Source organism: Stegodyphus dumicola, chromosome 12 (assembly GCF_044657685.1).
Source record: "Stegodyphus dumicola isolate Sdum_Otavi_A_Nest chromosome 12, ASM4465768v1".
In the NCBI taxonomy this organism is placed as follows: Eukaryota; Metazoa; Arthropoda; class Arachnida; order Araneae; family Eresidae; genus Stegodyphus; species Stegodyphus dumicola.
In genome coordinates, this window is record NC_140779.1 from 110,984,530 (window position 1) to 111,008,667 (window position 24,138).

Sequence of the window (24,138 nt, forward strand, 5' to 3'; positions counted from 1 at the left end):
AGGTGAAAATATTCCGCTTGCAGCTGCATCCTGCGTAGGTTTTCCTCAAAGAACTGGTCTTTGAGTCAACCCGTAAGATTAAGTCTTCTTTGCGATCATACAAGTTGTCTAATCTTAGCAGTAAGCCTAGCAACTTCTCGCACAAGCGTGATGAGTAACAACACAGGGAAAAGGTGTAAATATTTCTTTTTATTCTCAAACTCTTTAACAAAAATGCACGTACTTTATGCTCACAAAATACCGACTACTTGCGGTGAGAACTTAAGGTAAATTTAGCAATAAATTAAAAAAAAAATGTAAAGAGTAGAGCTAGACTACACAATTAAGGCTAACAGGCTGATTCAACAACCCACACCGGCGACAGACTCTTGTCGCCGGTGGGGGTTGTGGTGTGGGTGTGGGAATATTTTAGCAGTGTAAACTTAAATTTGTTATTTATAACAAAAAACAGAATATTTATTTTTAATGTTGTAAAGGAAAGATTCTTGACATATTCCCTCGAAATTTATAAAGATTTAGGATAAAATATATACACAAATTTAAGATTTAATATTTCTTAATTTTAAAGTGAAGCTATAGTTAGTTGTATGCATCAGCTATGGTAAATTATATTGATGACTATGATGGTGATTATCGTGGATGTCACCTACCGTGGAGAAATCTTGTAAAATATTGTTGCCTTTATCAAGCTGCTGTCATCATCATCTGGCACACTCCAAGATGGCAGTTTGGGTTCTCTCTTCTTCGGAGTGAAAGATAGCTGTTGGGAAAAAAAGAATAGCTTTTCAAAGAGCAAGAACAAAGGTGTAAACTAAAAATAAAAAAAAAGAAAAGCTGTATATCACCTTATAATATGTCTCATAAAATGGGCAGACAATAGAAACTTTTTGAAACTAAGCAGAAACAAAAAAACGTTTTCGGGGTAAGGCTTGTTCTAAGTATACAACAACTTACTGGCAATATTCTGACTCTTTTCACCTAACTTAATTTGCATCCTGGCAAGGAAATGCGAGGGGAAATAAAAAGTTCAGAAAAGATACCAAAATTAAAATAATTAGTCATTCAAACTAATGGGAACCCTACAAACCAGTCGGATATATCGAAAGCAAAGATTCCTGGAAATGTTTCTTTCGACGCGCAGTCACGGATATCTTGCAGATCTGATAACGGTTTTCTGAGGAATCATGGCTGAATGCCGTAGCTAGCGCGAGCGGACGCCACATTTTGGGGAAATCGCATTTCCCATGCACGAGATAATCTAGCAGTTAGTCATATAGGTCATAGAAGCAGAAAGAACGAATGGAAATTTTGTGCTTTTTAAAGTTCTTACCATGCTTATCTGGCCAAAGGGAAGGAATGCCTTTGTTAAGAACAAAAATTCTCCACAAAATGCTTAGAAACAGATTTCGAGTTCACATTCGTATTGCAAATGAAGTGCTAGCTCGCATTCACGGTATCAAAACCCTCATACAGCCATCCCTTTCTTTGGGATATGAAGCAGGTTAAATTTTAGTATTCAGTAATATTATCCATTTGATCACTAGTGAATAGACAAAGTCACGAGAATATGAAATGTCAGACGAAATTTAATTGTTTTTAGAAAATAACTGAATATTAAAAAAATCACAGCAAGATTTCAACAGCTTCATGTTCTTATTAAGCGTTCCCTTACGTCATCACAACTTTTGAATTAAAAATACGATTATCAGCCAAATTATGACACTAGTATTCTTGAGGGAAGAGTTCTCGAAATATGTACTGCTGAGAAAGACAAAACGGAGCCATGAAAGAATCATCCCTTTGGACTCGATTGATTTGTTAATTGACTATAAAATACGGGGCGACAGAAAACAAGCAAAATCGCAGTTTTAGAATATTGGAATAAAAGTTTTACTAAGAATTTTTATTTATGTCTCTTTCTGTCTGTTTGACACTTTATAGATCTTTTGAGGTGCATTGAGAAAGGCGGCAAGCAGTTGCAGAAGTTTACGTTATTACCCTGTCTAGAGCTTCATAGTTATTGGAGGAGCTCCTGGGTTGGTTAAGTTTATTTAATTATGGCAAAGCACGCGAGGGCTATCTGCCTAAGAATAAGGATGCATTCGTGAAGGACTTCGTGAAACTGGCTCATATACAGGTGGGGAAAACCTAAAAACGCCCGCGTAGCCAGCCTGTTTGCCTGGATTCGAGTAGAAGATCCAAGACTTTGGTCTGTGAAATGCAGACTAGGAAACTAGGTCCAGGCTGTCCATTTTGCCAGCCGATTCCGTCAGTTTTTTTCATTATTTGTATTATTTTCAATGCTGTCTTCCTTTTTCGTCGTTATTGTACCGTAAAGGTAATATTTTCTGCTTTAATTCATAGGTCTATAGCTTGGCTTCATATCCTTTGGTATTATGTTTGTACAGCTGTCAGTACGCTACGCTGATTGGACTTTTCTGTGCCCCAACTACTGAAATTGCTGGGACGCTAATTGGTCTCTTCTATATCCCAATTATTGAAGTATTTATTCGGATTCCGAATTTTCTTAAGATGACTGAGATTTCGAAAAGGTTCTTTTAATTTGTTTCCTTTTATTTGCACAAAATGCTTTTAGCTGCATTTTTGCTTGATATATCTGTAAGGAACTGTAGTGAAAAAAACTAAACGAAATCATTCATTTTTCATTAACTAAGTTTTGAAAATGCAAATATCCTCTTTTCTTTCCTAATAATTATTCATGCACACGCGCAATGAATCTTACTTTAGTGAATCACGTCTTCCAATTACATTCGGAGAGAAACCCAGACTTAAACCATTATCGCAAAGAGCATAGAACAAACGTCATCTTTAAATCGTCTTTGTCTCTTGGAGACATTGCAGAGGCAATTTTTCTGTTTGCAATGCTTGCCGCCTTTGCTTCGTTTCACAAAAGCACATCTGCGTATCGAGTATTCGAATCTCCAGATTATGCCTGGGAGAAGGGGGTGTATAGGAGGATGGGTGGCGGGAAGTAGTGCAAATATTCCCTTACCAACGCCGGGCTTTTGTATCGCGAAGCGAATAAGAATCTGTTGGAGTTCTCGCTTGTTCTCTCAAGGCTTGCAGTATCGCTTCGAAAATGGCGTCGTCGATTGTTCTTGGGGTAATTAGAAATTGGAACGGACAAAAGAACTTTTAAAGAGTACCAATTGAATTGTTTGGGGTTTTTTCTTTCCTTAATTTTTAACGATTCAGGAAATAGTATTCTTTGACTTCTCTCTTCTAAATGAGATAATTAATTTCTAAACTTCCCAGGTGAGGAAAGGGGACGGAGAGCTGAGGACAGAGTGTTGTTTGACTAGAAAAATGGAATGCTTCTTATGGATCGTATTTACTTAATTGTTATTGTATTTGATGCCGAATGAGATTCTTCGAACCCAAAGGATTAAGTGTTTGTTGAAGTTCCTTTTTTTTTCTGTCTTCCTAGGAAAAAGTTATCGACTGAATTTTTTAAAAAAGGTTATTCTGCTCCTTTCAATTGGAATTCAATTGCACAACATTCAAGTGCGATGCATATTGAGTTTTTTCCATCTCCCTTTCCTTACTTTTTCAATTGAATAGGCGTAGACTGGAAATTGTCGTATTGCTCGGTGTTATGTCTCTTGTTTAGCATTTCCATTACACTCTGAAATTGGTTTCTTTTGTAGGTGTTAAGAGTTTAAAGAATGGTCTGAACTTCTAGCCTTCGTTCTTTTAATTTTGAAAATGATGGCTGTGTTACAATTTTATATCCATTTTTAATGAAAGAATGTCGTAATGTAATTTATGTTACTTAATTACTGTAATTTAGATTACGGCATTATTTTGTAGCTTTATTATAGGTTTCCGTCATGAATTTTAAGATATACATTACGCTTTTTTAAAATGTTTTTGGAAATCTAATAATATAATATAGAGGTCAGTGTTTTATATCTCACCTATTTAACATATGCAAAAACATGTCTTTACTAATGACATGTACAGTAAAATAGCATGCACCACCTTACAATTCTTTCTGCAGTGGGTATTGAAAAATTAGCCAGAAGATACGTCCAGATACTTTTTTCATATTATTTGGAGATCTCTTAATAGCTTGGCTGGTGAGTTGTATTGAATATGTGTAGTAAACTTACTTAATGCAACATATATTCCAGTTTACAGAAACTTTTGAGACACACTGTGTATCCCTCATGTAACATTTTTCACATTTCATTGCTGTTGAAAATAACTGCTGATTAAAAATTGTAGGGATTTTTGTATAACTTTAATTTTGTGATTGATTCTTGATTTAATTTTTATTTTTATCATTTCATTCTAAATTTAGAGACTAAGAGAAACAGGAAGTTCATTACGTTCTACATTCGTCTGTTTAATAAATACAGTAAAAAAAAATAATAAAAAAACAAAATCTGAAATGTTTCAGATTTTAAATTACGTCCAAAGGGGCGTTTTTTAACATTCCAGTGCAACAGCAATATCGCAAAATAGTTTTAGAACGAGCATATCTTTAGAATTTCCGATACAGAGACTCACGCGCTGGAGATAAAAATTGGAATACAGGTGGGGAACGTTGCACAACGTTTTTCTGCACAACGTTGCCATTGCTCGCTTTGAAATCCTTGAGTTTGTTAATCAAAAATTCGTCAAAGTTTTAAAAAATAGGAAATCGATCATAAAACAAATTTCAAATTTCAAATTTGGTCTTCCACATGCTCATATTCGTTGGAGGATTACGTTATTCAAAATTCGATGACTCTATGTACCGTTATTTTATGACAATGTGAGAAATATACATACATTTACGCAGATTTTCATTATTTAATTTCTTCAAATATAATGCAGGACTCTAACATTTTATGGCAACAGTTTGAAAAGTGAACCGACATTTATCCGTCCGACGCAAAATGCCAAAACGAAACTAATAGTCCTTCGGGATTCAAATCCCTTTGGACTAAAAAAATGTGACGCTTAGTTTTAGAACATTTGATTGAAAAATGTTTTCGTTTTTTAAAGCTTCAAAATGCATAATTTTAAAGCAAACGATTATTATTTAAGCATTGTAGAATACTTTACAAGAATAACTTTGCTTAGAAGGTATATAATGAAAGTACACCCTTTGTTTTATTGCTTTATCAATCTCCATGTGTATCTATGCCTCCTATATCTCTATATCTATATCTCTATGTATCTATTATCTTTATGTATCTATGTATGCATATATGTACATGTATACATACATATATACATGTATATGTACATATATATATGTGTACGTATATATTATATATGTATATAATACATATATTCAGATACAACAGCATAAAATTACGCTTGGTATTAAATTATTTTTCTCGGATGTAATGAAATCTTTGTGTCATCCTTCCAAGAAATATCCTTGTAACGCTCAAGAGCATGGAAGTGGCAAACGTACAAGCAAAATTAAAAACAAACGCTACTGATTTTTGTCATGAATAAATACCTACCAGCATGACAAATTTTGCTTAAGAAAAGTAACAGAATGCGAAAGATATGACGCTTCTTACATAGATGGCAGCACATTCGGGAATGAGTGACTGTTATCCTAGGTGTTAGAGAAATGAGATGTAAGAAAAAGCTCATTTCACTTCATTCTGTAAAAAATGAATCCCCCTCTTTTTAATGGTGTATATATACTCTCTCTTTCGAATAACGGAGGTTATCACCTGCTTTTAGCACCCCCGCTGAGTATAAGGAAAATTTGTAATATTTTATCTATTGTTATAGATTATATATTTCTTTTTTTTTTTAATATAATTTATTCAAATACTTTGCAGTAGGTATCTGCGTTAATAAGTAAGTCATAAAATTTTGCGCAGCTGATCTTTGACTTGTGCGCTGAGTTTGAACCTGGGAAATCATAATTTTTTCCTTTTACCAATAACCGTCTGACAGTCATTGTTATAATGAATTGCTTTCTAACTGAAATATGGGTGGCGTGGTCAGTATTAAATTTGTACCATAAGGCTACTTATAATGCATTGGAAACAAAGCTCTTTCCCGTAAGGATTTTGAATGTTTCCATAATGTTAAAAAGAAGACTAGATTTAGTAGACTGATTTATACTAGATTAGAGCTATCAGGTTCGTGTGGGAGTTAATATTTGTATTTAACTGTTGACTGCTTATTCATTATACGAAAATTAGCTGGCTTAACCGATTAACGAGAAAGTGAAAAGAAATACATTGAATATTAAGGGAAAGGGCTTAAATGAATGATGAAAAATCCAGCCTGGGGAACTAAGTACCGATTCTTTTGGGTGCTCTTAATATCCAATTTCATAATTGTGAGAAAGAATAGAACCATTTCTGAGAAATCTAGGCCGCAGGATGGGTCTGGTCGGCCTGAAAGGCAGTCAGAGCAACCTTCTAGTTCTGACTTTTCAAGAAAGGTTTGAGACTGAGGTTTTCAGAAAGGTTTGAGGCCGTCCTAAGGCCTTGGGATCTATGCCTGGGTGTTGTTAGCATATGCAGTAATTTGGCTTGAGTACAATAAAGAATGAAACCCAAAGCATAATACGTCATTTTTTTAAACTCAATGAAAACTATTGTTTAAATGGCAACAGGATGATTCTCCGTTTTTTAATTATCAATACAGTAATACCTACAATAATAAAAGAAATCTTCATGCAGACTGATTTAATTACAGATAGCTTAGCGCATTATCTGAAGACAGCATTTTTCAAAATAGAAGTCAATTTTTAAGACTCCCCCATTTGTTAGTCACATTTTTCTCTTATTTCCTTGTGGCTATAGAAAATACCCGCTTAATATCCGTACTCGCGGTGTATTGAGGTATATACCGTACTCGCGGTATATATCCGTACCCGCGTACTATTCACTTTTAGAGAAATTAATGTTTACCGGTATATATCTGTTATTAAATTTTCATACTCAAATGACTGTTTGTTTATTTTTACGTAGGGAAATGAACGCAATGAACATCATGACTGGGTTTAGAAAGTTGTTAAGAATTTTCACTGCTCTTAAATTTTGCCGAGGAAGTTGTTTAAAATTTTAAGCTGTAAATCATCATTAAAAGGTTGTTCAGTGATTCTGGAACTAAGACCTATAAACGATCAAACGTAACTGGTCCTGCAGCTCATTTTAAATGTTACGAGTGTCAGGTTATGCTAAACTTTTAAACCATTCAAAAAAGAGAGTGAGGATAATGAAGCAAAGGTGCTTCAAGTTTTTAATTGAGCATTCTGAAATGCGTAATGTCGAAAATTCTCTAAACATTGTCCGACTTATACCAAACTTTTTTTAATGTAACGACTTCGTTCCTGATTTCGGAACCGGAGTGTCAAATCCGGGGATGAAAAATCATTAACGCCGGCGAGAGGCCCTTCAATGTAATCGTTGGAAACTCCCTTCCTGCCTACCCTCGTCGTCGATTGTTTTCCCCTACCCCTTCAAAGACATCGATTGGCTGAGAAGCTTCAATTGGCCGCGAAAAGCAACCCCCCGAATAGCCGGCCGCTTAAAAAACCATTGGCGTATAATATGCGGTGTTAAAAATAAAAGCGCAAGCTCAGGGGCGTCTAATCGCTTATCAATACGCCCATTCTGAGACTCATGCGTCGGCCCGGTCCGCCTAATTAAGCGTGCATCCCCAAAAATTAACGGTTTTGCCGTCAATTAAGCGGTGGATGCGGCGGATCTTAATTACGCACAGAACGGGCTGCGTGTCTTCATCATCATTATCAAGTGGTTAAGGAAGGTTTTATTTGCGCCTTGAGCGCACCCTTGCGGTCCAGCCGGGCACAAGAAAACGTTCTTTATGACATCGTTCCGTGCCGCAACTGATAAGGAGGCTGGCGGAAAAAAAGGATTGGATGAGAATTGGATGGTACTTGCGTCACATTATAACGGAGATGAACAACTTGTTTATGTCGGCATGCGTTGGGTACGTCTCAAAGCGCATGCGTGAATGTTCTATTCCTTAAAACTTATTACAGAGTTTAAATATTTCATTGGTGGAAAAAAAAATACGTGTATATTTTCATGTAGCTTTTTCTCGACTATTTTAGAAAATACCCATTTAATGTAACTGGAGTCAGAAATCTATGATCACAGACTAACGTCTTTAAATCAGAACTTCACAATGGGTATTTGCGTTCCATAACATAATGCCTCTTATTATTCTAACCCAAAACATTTTTCACTAATCTCCTTATGTCAGTTTTTTTTCTCGTATCTTTTAATATAATAAGATGCAAATCCAAGAACATTTGAAGTTATTTTGGAGATGGTTGCGATGCTGTTTTCCGGAAAGATCATTACAGTCGACTTGAAACTGAATATATATATAGTTCAACTAAAAACATAACTATGAATAAAAACAAAGTAATCCCGAACTAGCCTATGGGCCGCACATATTGTTTAATGTTGTTAGAATAATCAGCACCCTTCATAATATAGAAGGCGTTGTCTTTTCAGCTCCAAGATCAAGCGAGAATGAGACATAGTTATCAGGGCACTGTATTCACAGAACCCTCCTTCCCAGCCTCGCCTTTATACCCACTGAATGATATAAAGCTATCGTCTAAGTGGACTCAAGTCTTCATACCCTGAAACTTCAGAAATCCGGAAAACAATACATGCTTTACCTGAGGCAAGTTTATGAATGATATGGATAGAGAATACAGTAATTCCTGAATCCAGCTATATTTGGTTTCAAAAAGCCGTAGTATGCAATCTTAGGCTCATTCAGTGTCTGAATGATTATATTGGTAAATTAAGTAAGGAGTATTTGTTTGACATACTGGAAAGAGGGATCTAAGTAAGATTGATACCTAGAGAACATGTAAAATATCTTGTAATATCAATGAGAAAATGCTCGAAAAATATATCTTCGTCACACCATAATCATGAATTTAGGTTCTTTTTTTTATTATTTTCGTAGACTGTTTTTGTCTTATATTATGATGAGGGAGAGAGATGCATTAAAAAAAATGTAATAGAAATCACGCCTTGATTTTTCCCAGAGAAGACATACGTCGATCCTTTACTTGCATTTTTCTAAACACAGTGATTTGTAGTTTGAGCGCAGTAATACTGTTAAACTTAATAATGCAACTAATTAATTAAGAGGTAATTTTCAATCGAAATTAAAGTTAATGAATCGAAATGAAGTTAATGGTACAAATGCAGAATAAATTGGGAAAATGAATGTGTACTTAAGAACTTAACAAAAATTTTGCGTTGGTCTGAGATGACTTTTATCTTTTCTTTACCTGTATTGGTTATCGTCATTGGTCATTCTCCACTGATCTAAACAAAACTTTATTCAAGTTCAAAAGGGAGCGAGCGAAAAGCAGAACTGTCTTTTCCCCGTGAATTACTCTTGCGTAATCACGAGAACGGGCTTTGGTAAGGTATCTCACGCGATTGGGGAGAAGGAGGTGGGCTTCTCCCCCCATCCCCACGCATACACCGTTGCGTTCCGGCCCTCCGGAACAAAGAGGAGGAAGCGGACAGTCCCTGCAGACAATGAAACCTGGGGTTACCAAGACGACTGACTATACGGCCAATTTAGGACTTTGGTATTTCCACTGGAAAATCTGAAATTAGCAGAGGGTCTGGTGCAGCAGCATGTGGGGTGCAGATGGCCATTGGACGTGTGACAGATCACAAATTTGCACACTTCATGCTCTGTAGATTTCAGTTCATTCATTAAATGAGCCCGAATTCCTAGAGATGATGATGATGGTATGTTTTAACGGCTCTTATACTGTACGAACTCAATGTTATTTGCTGGAAGAAATTCTGTCTGTCGGAGTTTGTAACCCATATTCAATCCCCTCGATAACAGACTAAAGCCATGTATAGTTCTGACTACTAAACAAACTGCTAAACAAATAAGGCACTTGTTAAATAATCGGTACTTGGAAATCCAATTAATTCGCACTCTAAAACATGAAACCATGAAATATGTGTGTAGATTTTTAGGTGACTGCAGTGGAGAATTCTTTTATTAGACAAATTTCAAAGAATAAAGTTTTGTATATTCTAGTTACCCATACAGTTCTTAAAAAAAAAAAAAAAAAAAAAAAAAAAAAAAAAAAAAAAAATCTGTTAGCTTAATCAGACACAAAAGTGTGTAAAATTTTTATCTTAAATTCATTTTGTGAAGTTTAATTTTTAGTAATTCTGTGCTTTTTCTGAATTATATCACAAACTGAGAAAATAAGCTGATTATAGCATGAAAGAAACCACATTGCGCGTGTATTAGATAATAAAATTTACCTGTCAGATGTATTGTTTTCTGCTTTTGGCATGGTCACTTTAAACGGTATTTGAAGTTTGAGCAGGTCAAACTGGTAGCTGACCGAATAAATCTGGTACGTGAGCTTTAACATAACCTTACGGGGTTGCTTTTGTTAGCTTAATTAATTTATCCCTGTAGGGCAGAAGTCTTGGAATTGGTACTATAGTAATCGTCTGTTGACTGCTGCTCACTTCATCTATAATTTATTGTGATTTTTCATCTTGCAAGCTGCAGAATATATAATTATATTTTAGTTTTTAGTAACCGACAAAGCTGAGCTTGCGAAGAAAAGTTTCATTATTTTTTTACTTTTCCTGAGTGTGTAGTCAACTGAAATTTCAACGACAGTAATTTTCCCAAAGTAATTTGAGGTACTGCAGAAGTAGCAGAAGAGAATTAGAAATTAAAGTGCTGGGTGAAATATAATATAAATAAAGAAAATATAGTGTTCAGAACTGAATTTTAATTTTAAATGTCAGTTTCTCTTGTTACTTTAGAGATAGATTGAATATTTTGTGCTACGATTCAACTGAATTTTATGTGGCGTAAGTGCGAAGAACATGATATTTAATTAATAAATTTAACATACAAAAGTTAATAATAGAAAGAAAAAAGAGAAGAAATTTTGAAAGCCATCTTACTAAGAAAATTGTACATTGATATGATAAATTGAAAAAAGACTGAAAAAAATTTGGAAAATGTATGCCAACATTTAACACTTCATCGGGAATTCTATGCATGCTGCTTTTCTAAAATTTTTGTAATTTTACTGTTGAATTTTATATGGCGTAAGTGCGGAGAAAATGACGCTTAATAATAAAGCTAAAAAGACAAGAAAAAATGTGTTAGCAGGAGTGAGTGCAACAGCAGATTGAGTAGACTGCGAGCTCAACGAGCGTGTAAAAAAGCTGTAACAAACCTTTCGGGCAATCGTTCAAATCTGAAACCGTTCAGAATATTTTTTTAAAAATTACTTCTGTTTTTTTTTTTTTTTTTTTCTATTCTTTCTTGAAATGAAGTTTTTTTAGGAAGGCTGTTATTGTTCAGTTCAAACTGTGTTTATTTGTAGGCAATAAAAGTAAAATCTGAGAGCCATACGGAGTTGCTTAAATATCAATATCCATATTCATTCTAATGTATTTAGAAAACTTATAGAAAAAGAAAGAATTGATCTCATATTTTTATCTTAACTGATTTGGAACTAAGAATCATGTAGCTCTGGGTTCTAAAAAAAAAAAAAAAAAAAAAAAAAAACTAGTGTTCCTGTTAATTACAATAGAAATGGCAAACCCTTTTTATTATACTATTTTAAAGATAATTCTTCGATGTTCTTCGCTTACGTCATCATTTTGTCTTGTTATTGGTTTATCGGTTTTAACTCCCTCTTGCTGGACAGAATTGTACGATTTCCCCTCATTCGAGCCAGCTTTCTTTGCAGTTTCTTTTTCCTGGTTGATATCGTGAAATGTGGAATTGTAGCTTATCTCCTGGAAGCAGTTGCCACAATGGCGGATATCTCGTAAAGGTAGTTTTTGTTACCCCTTCGTATACTTTTGTTAAGATTGATGAATTGCAATTCACATTTTTATCAGTTAATGTGAATGCGATTTTCGCTGCTGTCTTTCTCTTTAAATATTTAGAACAGTATCAGAAAATCAGGTTTTAAGTAATTGTTTTTTGGAAATTTAATGTTAGTTGCAGTCTAAGGTCTCATGGGTATCGCTAAAAGAGGAAGATAGAAGTTAAAAGAGTGAAGAAATGCACAGATGACGAATTCTATGTACAGAACTTGTAATTATGCTTATCATTTTGTGCAATTTTAAACAATGCTTCCAAATTACATTACGATGATTTTTATCTTATTATCTGCATATTCGTCTTACAAAGGAATGAAAGGTATCTTCGGTATTATTAAAAGCTGAAGATGGAAGTTAAAAGAATGTAGAAACGCAGAGATAATTTTATATACAGAATTTGTAATTATGTTTATCATTTTTTACACATGTGTATAATTTTAAAGAATTCTTTCAAATTACTTTAAGATGATTTTTATCATATTCGTCTTACAAAGCAAGGAATGATCTCTTCGGTATTATTAAAAGAGGAAGATAAAGTTCAAAAGCGTCTAGAACTGGAGAGATAATGAATTCTATGTACAGAATTTGTAATTCTGTTTATTGTTTTTATATGTGTGTATAATTTTAAATAATACTTCCAAATTACATACGCTGCTTTTTGTCTTATTATCTGCATATTCGTCTTACAAAGGAAGGAAAGGTCTCTTCGATGTTATTAAAAGAGGAAGATAAAATTCAAAAGTCTAGGACTGGAGATATAATGAATTCTATCTACAGAATTTGTAATTCTGTTTATCATTTTAATTTTAAATAATTCTTCTAAATTTCATACAATGCTTTTTATCTTATTATCTGCATATTCGTCTTACCAAAGAAGAAAAGATCTCTTCGATATTATTAAAAGATGAAGATAAATTCAAAAGAGTCTAGAAATGCAGAGATAATGAATTCTATATACGGAATTTGTAATTATGTTTATCATTTTTATATATGTATATAATTTCAAATAATGCTTCCAAATTACATGCAATGCTTTTATCTTATTATCTACATATTCGTCTTACAAAGGAAGGAATTAATATTTAAAATAAATATGTAGGATCCAATGTAAAACTTACCATCGTTTAAGATAATCGTTATGATATTGGGTTGGATAAGGAGTTGTTTATCAAAAGCGTAGGTGTGTAATTTTCATTCTTTTCACATTTATTAAAAATGGAAAGGAGGATATTCTTGCACTTACGTATACTGTACATTATGCTTCATTTTTTTGACTGGGTTTATCTCACTCTTTTCGGAGAAAGTGATTTTATGTAGATCATTTGTAAAACTGCCTATGCATAAAATGTTTAAGTTTCCAGAATTTTTAATATTTTTTATAACATCATTGCAGAGTTTTGACATCTTAACGAATGAATCCTAATAATATTAATTTTGTCTCCACTTATTTGTTACGAGCTTGGATGACGTTTCTGTACGGATTATGGTGTTTGGTCTGTCGTATGCATATTGATCCGAACAGTCAATTTAATGAATTTTTAACCGACGCGGAAATCAATAAATGTCTTAAATCATCTTGAATATGAAAGCTAAGTCCAGAACACTAATAATTTCATTTCCTAGCTGGGTATTTTAGTTGACTTCAAGTTCTTATCATTGTTTAATTATTACTTTTTCCAGTTACTGAAAAATTTTACATTTTTGTATTTTACTTTCTCTTTGAACTCTATCAATATTATTCCTTCAACTTGCGTTTCCACTAATGCTTACAATTCTGGAAATACTTTAAAATAGGAACTTCAGGATCATTTTCGACTTCCCCATTGCCTTGAAACCATGGCAATGATAGCTGCAGCAGACTATACCGATCGCCTAATCTCCACCCCCACCACTCCATTTCTGTTTAGCATATTTAGCTTCACGAAAAGAAGGTGAGTGAAGACTGTCTTGAACTGAAGTCTCGAATCTGGTGGAAATAAATGCTGTACGGTGATAGCGAGATGTGTTACTATCGCAAAATCGTAATACTGGCAACGGCCTTGAAGTGCCTATTTTAAAGAAGCAGACTATAAAGATAAAGTAATTAGAGAGTAACAATTATATTGAACGAAAAGGAATCGCTAAGAACAGCTGTACATTTATACGCAATGAACAGCTTGACTGCTGCGCTGTACGAAGATTGTGTTATTGCTTCTGCCCGTTCAGTCATTAAAATCGTAACAATAAACATCGAATCTATAAAACTCAACAAAAAATTTCATTTAGACTGCTTTCTCAAAGTGGTCGATATGTTAAGGAATCATGCGATCCTGAAAGGAGTTAAAGGATAAATTCTTTTTACCTTGTTTTGATCTTGTACAACTTAAAATTTTATTTCTTACTAAAGATATCCGACATTTTTCTTTTTATCAGCTTTACCTGTATTTTAATTAAACTTTTTTAAATTCTCATAAATGGGATTAATATTAGGCTAATTACGTTTATAAGTATTCAAAACGTGTAACTTACAAATGTAGCAAAATAAATATTAATCACAAGATTTTCTTTCACATCTGGTTTATCTTAAAAGCAAAATCATAATGTCACAGGGGCTTAAATTTGCAGAATATGGTGGATGGACGAGAACTTCTTAGCTGAGCGAGCGAACAAATTATTAGAATCGTCATAAAAAAGTAATTCTTAATTTTCTTCATTTAAACCACTTAATAAGAAATAATTGTATTTTGGAAGAATAAGCCCCTTTGGAATAAGAAAATTGTATTTTGGAGACTAAGTTTTTGATTATTTTATTCGTGAAAACTGCTAAATTTGGGGAATTTCTGAGTTCATAAATACTTCTGAATTTTGAAATACGAATTTGTGGTAGGGGGAGAAGAATTTAAGATTTTCTGTTCTGAAAAAATGAAAAAATGCTTTTTCTTTGCTACTAATATCAAGTGTCAATTGATAAAAGTTCCAATGTAGATGAGTTCAATGGCATGCTGTTAAAGGAATTCAAAAGGTAAATTTGAAATTTTTTTCAGTAATATATTTTGCGGTAGGTAGTTTCCCTGGAGGAAGCGAGCTTTATTTCCGGAGCCACATTACAGTTAGTTTTCGCGATCTTTAGTTAGTTCCCATCGTACTTTCTGTTGGGAAGTGTCAGAAATAAAGAATTGTTTGCTTGCATTTGGTGACCCCATGCCCAATAAATGCACTTTCTAATTAATGAGCTCCTGCGGTGTCATCTGAGGCGGCGGGCGTGATCGCGAGTATGGGCAGGTTAACTCACGAAGCGATCGGCCATCATGTGAATCATCCTCCAATGGCTCTTCTCCAAAACACGGATGGCCGCTCATCCCTTTTTGCACATCAAGATGCGCTCCTCGTCTGCGACACGCACCGTTTCACAAAAAGAGACGAAGGGGGCACCGATTGCTTTCGTTTTCTATCGTCCTTTCCCCTTGGAGTACCCCCTTTCCCCAGATAACCGTTAGAAAACGACGCGTGCCCTGTGCTCATTAAGGGGCCCAACAGCTCGAGACGGTGCTAGTTCGCCCACCAGCTGTATACCCCTCCGCAACACCCCCTACTCTCTGTCGTATTCTAAACATAAAGATACCGCACGCTAGAACTCCACGTGCTCCCTCCCCCCAATCTTACTCTTTTAGTTTATCTGATCCCTTTTTCGTCTCCTATGCACCTGGGCTGTACAGTTCAGTGGTTATTTTTTCCTCTTTCTTTATTATTATTTCTTTTTTCTTTTACCGTTTGAGTGATATTGGCAGACGGAGTAGCGTATGTATATTTTAAGGACAGCGTGGAGCGCGTTCTCGATTTTTTTTCGCACGGTTTTTGAATGGAAATGGAACGCGGAACTGTATTCTTAACGTCCATTTAGAACTGAAATTCAAGGAGTTGTACGATAATAGCGAGTTATTGAGGCTTCCTTCCTAGAAAACAGAATGTTAGACAGAGTGATTTTTACACATAGTAAATAAAACTAAGGAATAGGCTACAATAAATAAATAAGTTTTGATTTCATTTTTGTTTTTATTATTTTCAATTTAACTTAAATATTCAGATATGAGAATACGCATAATATTTTTTATTTTTGCACTGGAAGATCGCGGCAGTTCTGAAATATTCTATTCTTTTGTAATGGTAATTAAATGACATAATTTTTTAGTCCAAAGGGGCTTTGTCCCTGAAATACTATTGTTTTCGTTTTGCGATTTTGCATTGAATCACTATAAATGTCCGTTTCACTTTTCAAACTGTTGCCACCAAATGTTAGAGTCCTGCATTATGGTTGAAGAAATTAAATAATGAAAAATCTGCATAAATGTAGGTATATTTCTCGCATTGTGATAAAACAAAGGTACCTAGAGCCATCGAATTTTGAATGACGTAATCCTCCTACGAATATGGGCATGTGGAACATCAAATTTGAAATTTGGAATTTGTTTTATGATCGATTTCATATTTTGTAAAACTTTAACGAATTTTTGAGTAATAAACTCAACGATTTAAAAGCGAGCAATGGCAACACTGTACAAGGAAAAAAAACTTTTTATCTCCAGCGCGCGGAACTGTGTATCGGAAATCCTAAAGATAGGCTTATTTTAAAATTATTTTGCGACATTGCTGTTGAATTGAATTTTATGGTTTAAGTGCAAAGAGCATCATAATAAATAAATAAAGGTAAGACACAAAACGTTAAAAAAACGGCTCTTTGGAAGTAATTTTAAATCTGAAACCTTTCAGATTTTTTAAAAAAATTTTAATTTTTTTATGTTATCTTTGGGCTGATATAAAGAATTAATTTTTATGCTTTTCAATTAAAACTTCTCATATCAACTTCTGATGTCAATTACGAGTTAATGAAGATGTTTTTATAGATTTTTTATGGTCAATTTGTTTATCGGTTTTATCCGTTAATAATTATTGAACGATTAGTAATAACCAAATCCTTTCTGCTAAAACAGCGTCACGGAATTTATTATTTAGTGGAGCACCTCGTTTATATTTTTCTCTGTGTCTTTGATTCACGGGTAGAGTGATGGACGCTATTGAATAAAATTTTGTTTAATAAAAGTAAAACAAGAATAATATATCTTAAAATAGTAATTCTAACTTATTTAAATTTGCCTGTTACTTTTATTTTAACCACAAGTTAAAATAACGTATAAGCGGACTTTCGTTAATCAAGCGTAACATTGATAGATGCCAAGAATTTAGAATTTCTTTGCTTGACCAGTGGTTATTTGGAATGCTAAAGGGGAATCTAGAGATGCTGCATATCCTTCGTTTGTGCGAATGAACGAATGTATGGAACAGAACAGTTTGCTCCTAAAAATAAGAAACTGTTTGTTTGTCTTTTAAAATTCACTTTTTTTTAAAGAGAAACACAGTTTGAATTTTTCATGTCTTTATTATCCTTAATTAAGCTATTAATATATTAGTTAATCGTGTTTGTTCTAATTAATTAAATTTACTCCAAATAACTTTCTTATTTCATTATTCTAATAAGAAAAAAAAATGAATTCCTAACAAGAAAACAATTCAAAATGTTTAATAAGTATTTAATCACTATACGGAAAGGAAAGTTTTAGCAATTAACTTTCTTAAAACTTTATGTGAGTAATGCAGATCAAACACATATTTAGCGGATGAAAAATTCTAATATTAAGATTTTTGGAAAGGAAATTGTTGTTTCTAAATAGAAATAGTTAAAAAAATGTGTATGTTATTTGAGAAGTAAACAAAACTAAAAGAGTTAAGTGTTAAATTTATCCTTAATTAATTTAGCAGTAAAATAATTGCTTTTAAGAAGAAAGCAAAATTTTAAATGTTATGCATTATTTGAATAAAATAACTGTGTTTAAATATGTGAGGATCCATTATTAGTTCTAGTATTATAGTTGCTATTTACAAATGCTAATTTTTATTTCCTTGCACGAAATGAAGGAAGTATCGTAATGGTAACAAATTTCGGGTATCATATTTCAACAGAAATATCCATTTTGACCGTTCCCGAATCCATTTGGACGATTTTTTGAGTGTCGTCTGTATGTACGGACAGAATAAACAACTCTTTTTTCCAAATCAAATTGTAAAATGGATTGAAAATCTATTTCTTTCGTGATGTCTATACGTACGAATGTATATATGTATCCCGCATAACTCGAAAACGATTAGCTGTAGAACATTTACATTTTGTACACAAGACGGACTGCTATAACATCTAGCTGTGCACTTCGCTTTTTTATTGCAATCGGTAATACCAAAAGTATATATACACATGTGTATGTGTGTACCCACCTCATTACCCGGCTCGTAAGTTCTCACTCGGCCTTTTTTTTTTTATTTTTGCAATCCTTGGTAGCAGTCATACACTTTACTTACAAAAGAGTTCTGAGGAATGAAAATATTCATATTTTGGCAATATCAAATTTTAGAATATGTATATATATTTTTCGACAAAGTACGAAATTTAACTGTTAATGTGGTTTCTCATTTCGTATAATTAATTATGTCTGGGAATTTTTATACTCGATATGAAAAAATAAAATTATCAGAATTTCGACTCCCGTTTAACAAAAATTGACCGGGATTTTTAATTTCAAACATTTTCCTTTTTGCCCTCATTCTCTAAATTAGTTAGAATCATTCGGGAAGGGAAGTTTAAATGAATTGTGGCAAAGAAATGCTTATAATTTAATAAGCCGTGCAAGGAAGTCGTGGATTTTTACTTACAAATTTCTTACGAATTTTGCATAGTGTAACGTGAAAAGTCTGAAAAGAGTGAAGCTCTGCCGAAAAAGTAAGGTTTACAGGGGCGAGTATATTTAACAGGGAGGTAAATGGCTATCTTGCTTAACTGGCGAGACATCGCGAAGGTCGCGATGGCTTTGGCTACTAATTTTTATGGGCGAATTTGGCAAGAAATCGCCGAAAGTTCTCAACCTTGGCGATCATTTGGCGACTTTTGTTCCGGTCCCTGTAAAACTGTAACTGGTACTGGTACTGTGATTGATTAATTGTAATTGATCTCTGTATGCAACTGTAACCGTATCCGACCCTTATATGCAACTTTAACCGTATATTCCTTCAGTAATTTTGAGAAATGGAAGGTGCTTGAAATTTCTCGGCGGCTGAGGGAGAACTAGATAAGCTGGGGGAGAACATCATTTCTCAGTTTTTCATTTCAAAGTAGACTTCGGACTATTGAGAGATCTCCTTGCGAGCTTCGCTCTTTAGATGCGCTTTGCATTGCGTCGTGTTTAAATTTCTTAGTAGTTTGAAGTGACTGTGCTTTAGTATGCTGAGAAGAGCTATACGAATACATTTGTGAAAAAATCGAGAACTGTAAAGTGTTTCTTTTAGCAAAATAAATTTTATCAAGTTATCATCGGTTCCATTATGAATAATGGTACGTGTGCATTCAGTCCATTATGAACCCGTACGCACGCAACAACATGCTAATATTTTACGAATGATGAAGATTTTACCGTTAGTTTGACGTATTTCAAAAACTTAAAAGTGTTTGCTATTAGGGACATTTATTTTGTATATACATATTCGCATTTTTAACCGGCGTCCATTCAAACTGCTATCGGCTAAAAATTAGCATTTGTTACGGTCTGTTCATCTGAAGGAGTTATTCATACGGCACCTGTCACAACGTATTTGTCTCTAGTCTCCAGTATTCGGTGAAATGCTGTATTCATTTAAGCAGTGTACGTATTGTGTGTCAACACTAACTGTTACTGTGTATGTAAAGTTACGTTACTGATGCTCAATTATTGTACTTTAATGTGTGAAAAATGTTCATATCGAAATGAGTAAAAAACGGCAACTGATTGTTGTAACGATGGAATAAAAATTCTCTGCTTTAGAGCTATTTCGGAGGTAGAGCGAATCAGTGAAATGTACCTGTGATAAACTGTATTTAAGAAAGAGTACGATGACCGCTAGTACGAGGATCGTAAATCCTTTCAAGACTTTTGAACACGAACTGAAACCGAGAAAACGCTTTCAATGCGCTATATGCTTAGAATAGGGCGCCCACCAGCCGCCGAGCGGTAGAGTTTCTGAACACTTGCAGTTCCGAGCTGGATTCGATTCCAAGCAATCAGGCTGGCTACATGAGTGTTTCTGTGGTTTATTTCGTGTGTGACGTATATACAAGCCAGTTTCCCTTAGAAAGTCCTCCACAAAGGGCTTCCCTCTCCTTAGGCAGATAGCCCTAGTGTCTTCTGTCGTAATCTCAATAAAGCAATAAAGACAAAGCTTAGAAAAGATACAAATGTGTTAGTAGACGATGCTTTTATTGTTATAATTTCAAGAGGAACAATGGAGGGATACTTTGGTCTGTTGCTTTAGAATAGGCACTTCAAGACCATTTCTTCCCCCCGCCAAACCAGAGTTCTTAACCATGGCAATGACAGATACAGATCCCTCGAATTTGCTAAAACTTCCTAATTCTCTGTACGTGGTGATGATGACACACATTACGATCGTAAATCGGTGGGAGGATCTCTATGACCTTGAAGCGCCTGTTTTAAAAGAACATATTGTAACAAGGGGCCTAGTGTTGAAAGAGATAACGTTTAATGCTGTACGCGAAGGTTTAAAATGAAACTGGTTTTGGGACATGGAGTGCTATAGAGTTGAAAAAGTTCGTTTTATGAGTGTATGCAATGAAAAACTGTAGACATATGCAATAGCAGCAAAAGACTTTTCAGGAAGAGTTCTGGATTACCTCAAACAAAAAAGATTACATTTTTGATAAGCCGGCCATTTCGCTGTCCGGTAAAATGATGAGAGGATACAAACTGTGTTGTGTTTCTTCTTCTTCTTTTTTATAAGCATGTGTGCGCGTGTAACATCCTTGGAATGTCTAAACTAAGCAAGTTCCTCAGACTTCAGATATCTCCGAGGTGAATGGAAGAATTTTGATTATTTTACTCATGATGTATATTTCATATTAGTTATGATGCTACCTGTTTTTTAGAGGAAGCAGCTCTGACGCTAATAAAATGGGCTTTGTATTCCGGACAAGAATGGCATTAACGTCGTGTGTAAGTGGAACAACAGCACGTAAAATCCGTAGGTATGCAAATTGTCTCGAATAATTGGCGGGAGTGAAAGATAGGAAACACTGCGTCAAATACCATTTCTAGGGATATCTGTCTCTAAATTTGAGACGATATTGAACGAAATTCATATTGTTACTTGTGTTCCTTCACTGGATGCAGAGATACGACGAACCACAAGCAACATCCATATATATATAATAATTTTTGTGCCTCTGTCTCTGCATATATTATAAAAAAACAAAATAATAAAGTGCTCCAGATAATAAATAATATGTAACAAGAAAATGTAAAAAATTTTAAGAACTTTTAAAACTCAGATTTCAAAAGTAATCTATTTACTGTTGAAAAAGTCAATTTTTAAGTCAAATTTTAAGTCAGTTTTATTGCGTTTTCATTTGAACATTTACCTCCTCATTCTTTTATTCTCATCTGTTGCCGAAAATAATTGTGTACGATTTGTTTCTTCGCTGTCTTTCTGAAAATGAATATATATGCAATAATTAAGAGGCGAGAGAAGATACAAATACTTTAGCCATGTTCGATGATTGTAGATGGCGATGGCATGTAGAATGAGTAATGGCGTAATTGCGTTCAGGTGCATCTAATGTGACAGTAAGACGCACTTTATTTCTGGATAAATTAACGCTTTAGGAACATATTCTGATTCATACATTGTTATGTGCTCAATCTGCACCCATTTTTTCATCTCATCTTGTTTGTTTTCTAATCTTAAGATAAATACAACGGATGAAATAAAGAGGAAAGCGTTAGCTCGAAGCCAGCCAAAAGCAGGAAAAGCGAGACGTAATGAAAAGAATTGCTTTCTTTGGATTGAAAAGTTTGAATGATTTTCTGATTTGAATCAAAAGAAGGTTTGGGAGAGAGTTGAAAGTTTATGGTTCCCAAAACGGTTTCGATTTCGCTTGAAATCTTATTCGTTGATTGGTTAAAATGTACCTGCATTCGCAGTGTTATGTGATTATATACATGTAATTATATGTAATTTATGATATTAATTAATTTAAAATGACGCAGTTTAAATAGATATATTTAAACAGTTACTATTTTAGGACAGAAAGGGAAAATACCCAAATTAAAATGAAAAATTGAGGGGCTGTTGCCAATTAAAATTATAAGTTTGATTTACATATTTTTTATCTTACATATATGCGGTACCCAGAGTCTATACATTCGTGATTTATTCCCCCGCCCCGGCTTCCTTGTGTTTTTTTAAGTTTTCTTAGAATTTAGCGTTTTGCTTTCTAGCGCAGTTTATTTTAAGAGTGTGTAACAAAGAAACGTTTTTACGAAAATAAATTCTCATCCGTTTCATTGAGATAGAATAAAATCGTGAATTCAACGAACACTTAGAAATGCGCAGTTCCTCATTTCTTTTGCGCGAAATAACCGCATACGTAAGTGTTTTGATGACGCAGTAAAAATTTCGCAAAACACATGATTTCTTCCCCCGAATTCGTTTTTCTCGTTCTTTTTTATCTCGAACATTTTTTTTCTGCTTTTTTATATTTATTATTATCATCTTTTATCATGAGCGATAATGTTCCTTTCTTCCTGAGTGGACTTGGACGAGGATTGCAAAACGCCGATGGAACGTTTGCGGCAGACAGTTTGGGAACAGTTCTGAGTTTTTTTTTTTTTTTCTCTTTTTTCCCTTCCCTGTTCCTTTTTATTTTATTTTATTTTTTAATTCGTCCTTGCTTGCAATCCTGTTGACTGAAGTTACTCAAATTGAACGTAACGGAATTTATAATCGCCGCATTTTTGTTAAACTGTTGCCAAAACTGATGCTTTCTTACAGTAATTCACTTTCTACAATCGATTTATTTACTAATGATATGTACTAACCTTAAAAATATCTTTAGCGAAGCTTTTTCTCCTTTACGTTCTGTTACGCTGCTATGAATACATCATCCTGTCACCAACTGTCTCCACTGCGCGAGACATAAAATTTACAGCTACTTAGTCTTGCGTTTAATCATTTCTGAGAATGTCGCCATTCGACGAATGATAAAACATTAGATTTCTCTTTTTATTCTAATCAATATGTAGGCTTTAATTGTATCTAAATTACGTCTAAAATTCTAAGTTACATTTAACTGATCTAAAATTTAAATACTGTAAAGGCCCTTATTTTCGCGGGCCGTAATTTTCGCGAAAATGAATATATCGGTGATTTCGTGAGCTGAAAATTTCGCGAATTTTATATGAAGAAAAATTTCTGATTTTTTATTATTATTTGACGTGGAAAAATAAAAGTATTTCGCGAGGCTTAAATTTTCGCGATTACGACGGACTCGCGAAAATCGCGAAAATAAGGGCCTTTACAGTAAATAAATAAATTAGCCAAAAATTACGCCCAAAGATCTATTAAGAATATGTTTACTGCTTTTAAACTGAACGATTAAAATATACTAACTGCATTATTAACTGAATTCATTATGATTTAAAATAGTTGTACATTTAGAACTTTAATCCGTTTGAAAGCGAATTGCATTGTCTTGAGAAGATACTCAAAGGATTTTTAGAAATGCCTTCTTTCTGTTCAAGAAACGACATACTTTGCAGATGATAGTTTGTTATGTAGATATCAGAGTTCCGATTTCAGGAAAGCAGTGGGAAAGAAAAAAAAAAAAAAAAAAAAAGCGCCCGAACAGGGACTCGAACCCTGGAGCGTTAGGTTAAAAGCCTAACGCTCTACCGACTGAGCTATCCGGGCTCAGCGATTGTAGTATCTTAATTATTAATCGAAAGGAGCAATTTTGGGCATTTTACGTCGATTCACGACAAGCGTTGAACTTAAAGTCCTATATTTTAGAGTGCCCCCAAATTATTTTACATTCCTTTATAATTTTTGGGTAGTTATTAGAATCAGTTAAAGTGAACATTGTTATCCTTTAAAAGAACATTCTTCCTACGACTGGCTTAAATCCCGGATTTGTACAAAACGGTTAATTCTCACACGGATAATAAAAAATTCAATGTATTTAATAAATAGGGTTCTATTAAAATCTTGATAAAATTATTATCGTATTTTGCATTTTTTATTTTTAATGCTTGTGCCAAAAAAAATGGAAATAAAGTGAGATGAGTGCATATGTTTGCTGCTTCTCTTTTTACCGCAGAGATAACCAGAATATAAATGTTCTTGA

General features: G+C 33.9%; 1 protein-coding gene and 1 non-coding gene across 4 annotated transcripts in view; one reads left to right on the forward strand and one right to left on the reverse strand.

Moving 5' to 3' along the window:
• The window catches only part of pros (homeobox protein prospero), a 281,310-nt gene that overhangs the window by 135,106 nt on the left and 122,066 nt on the right, over positions 1 to 24,138 (forward strand). The gene's annotated exons all lie outside the window — the stretch shown is intronic.
• TRNAK-UUU (transfer RNA lysine (anticodon UUU)) lies at positions 23,633 to 23,705 on the reverse strand. Its single transcript has one exon. It is a non-coding gene; the product is annotated as a tRNA-Lys (tRNA).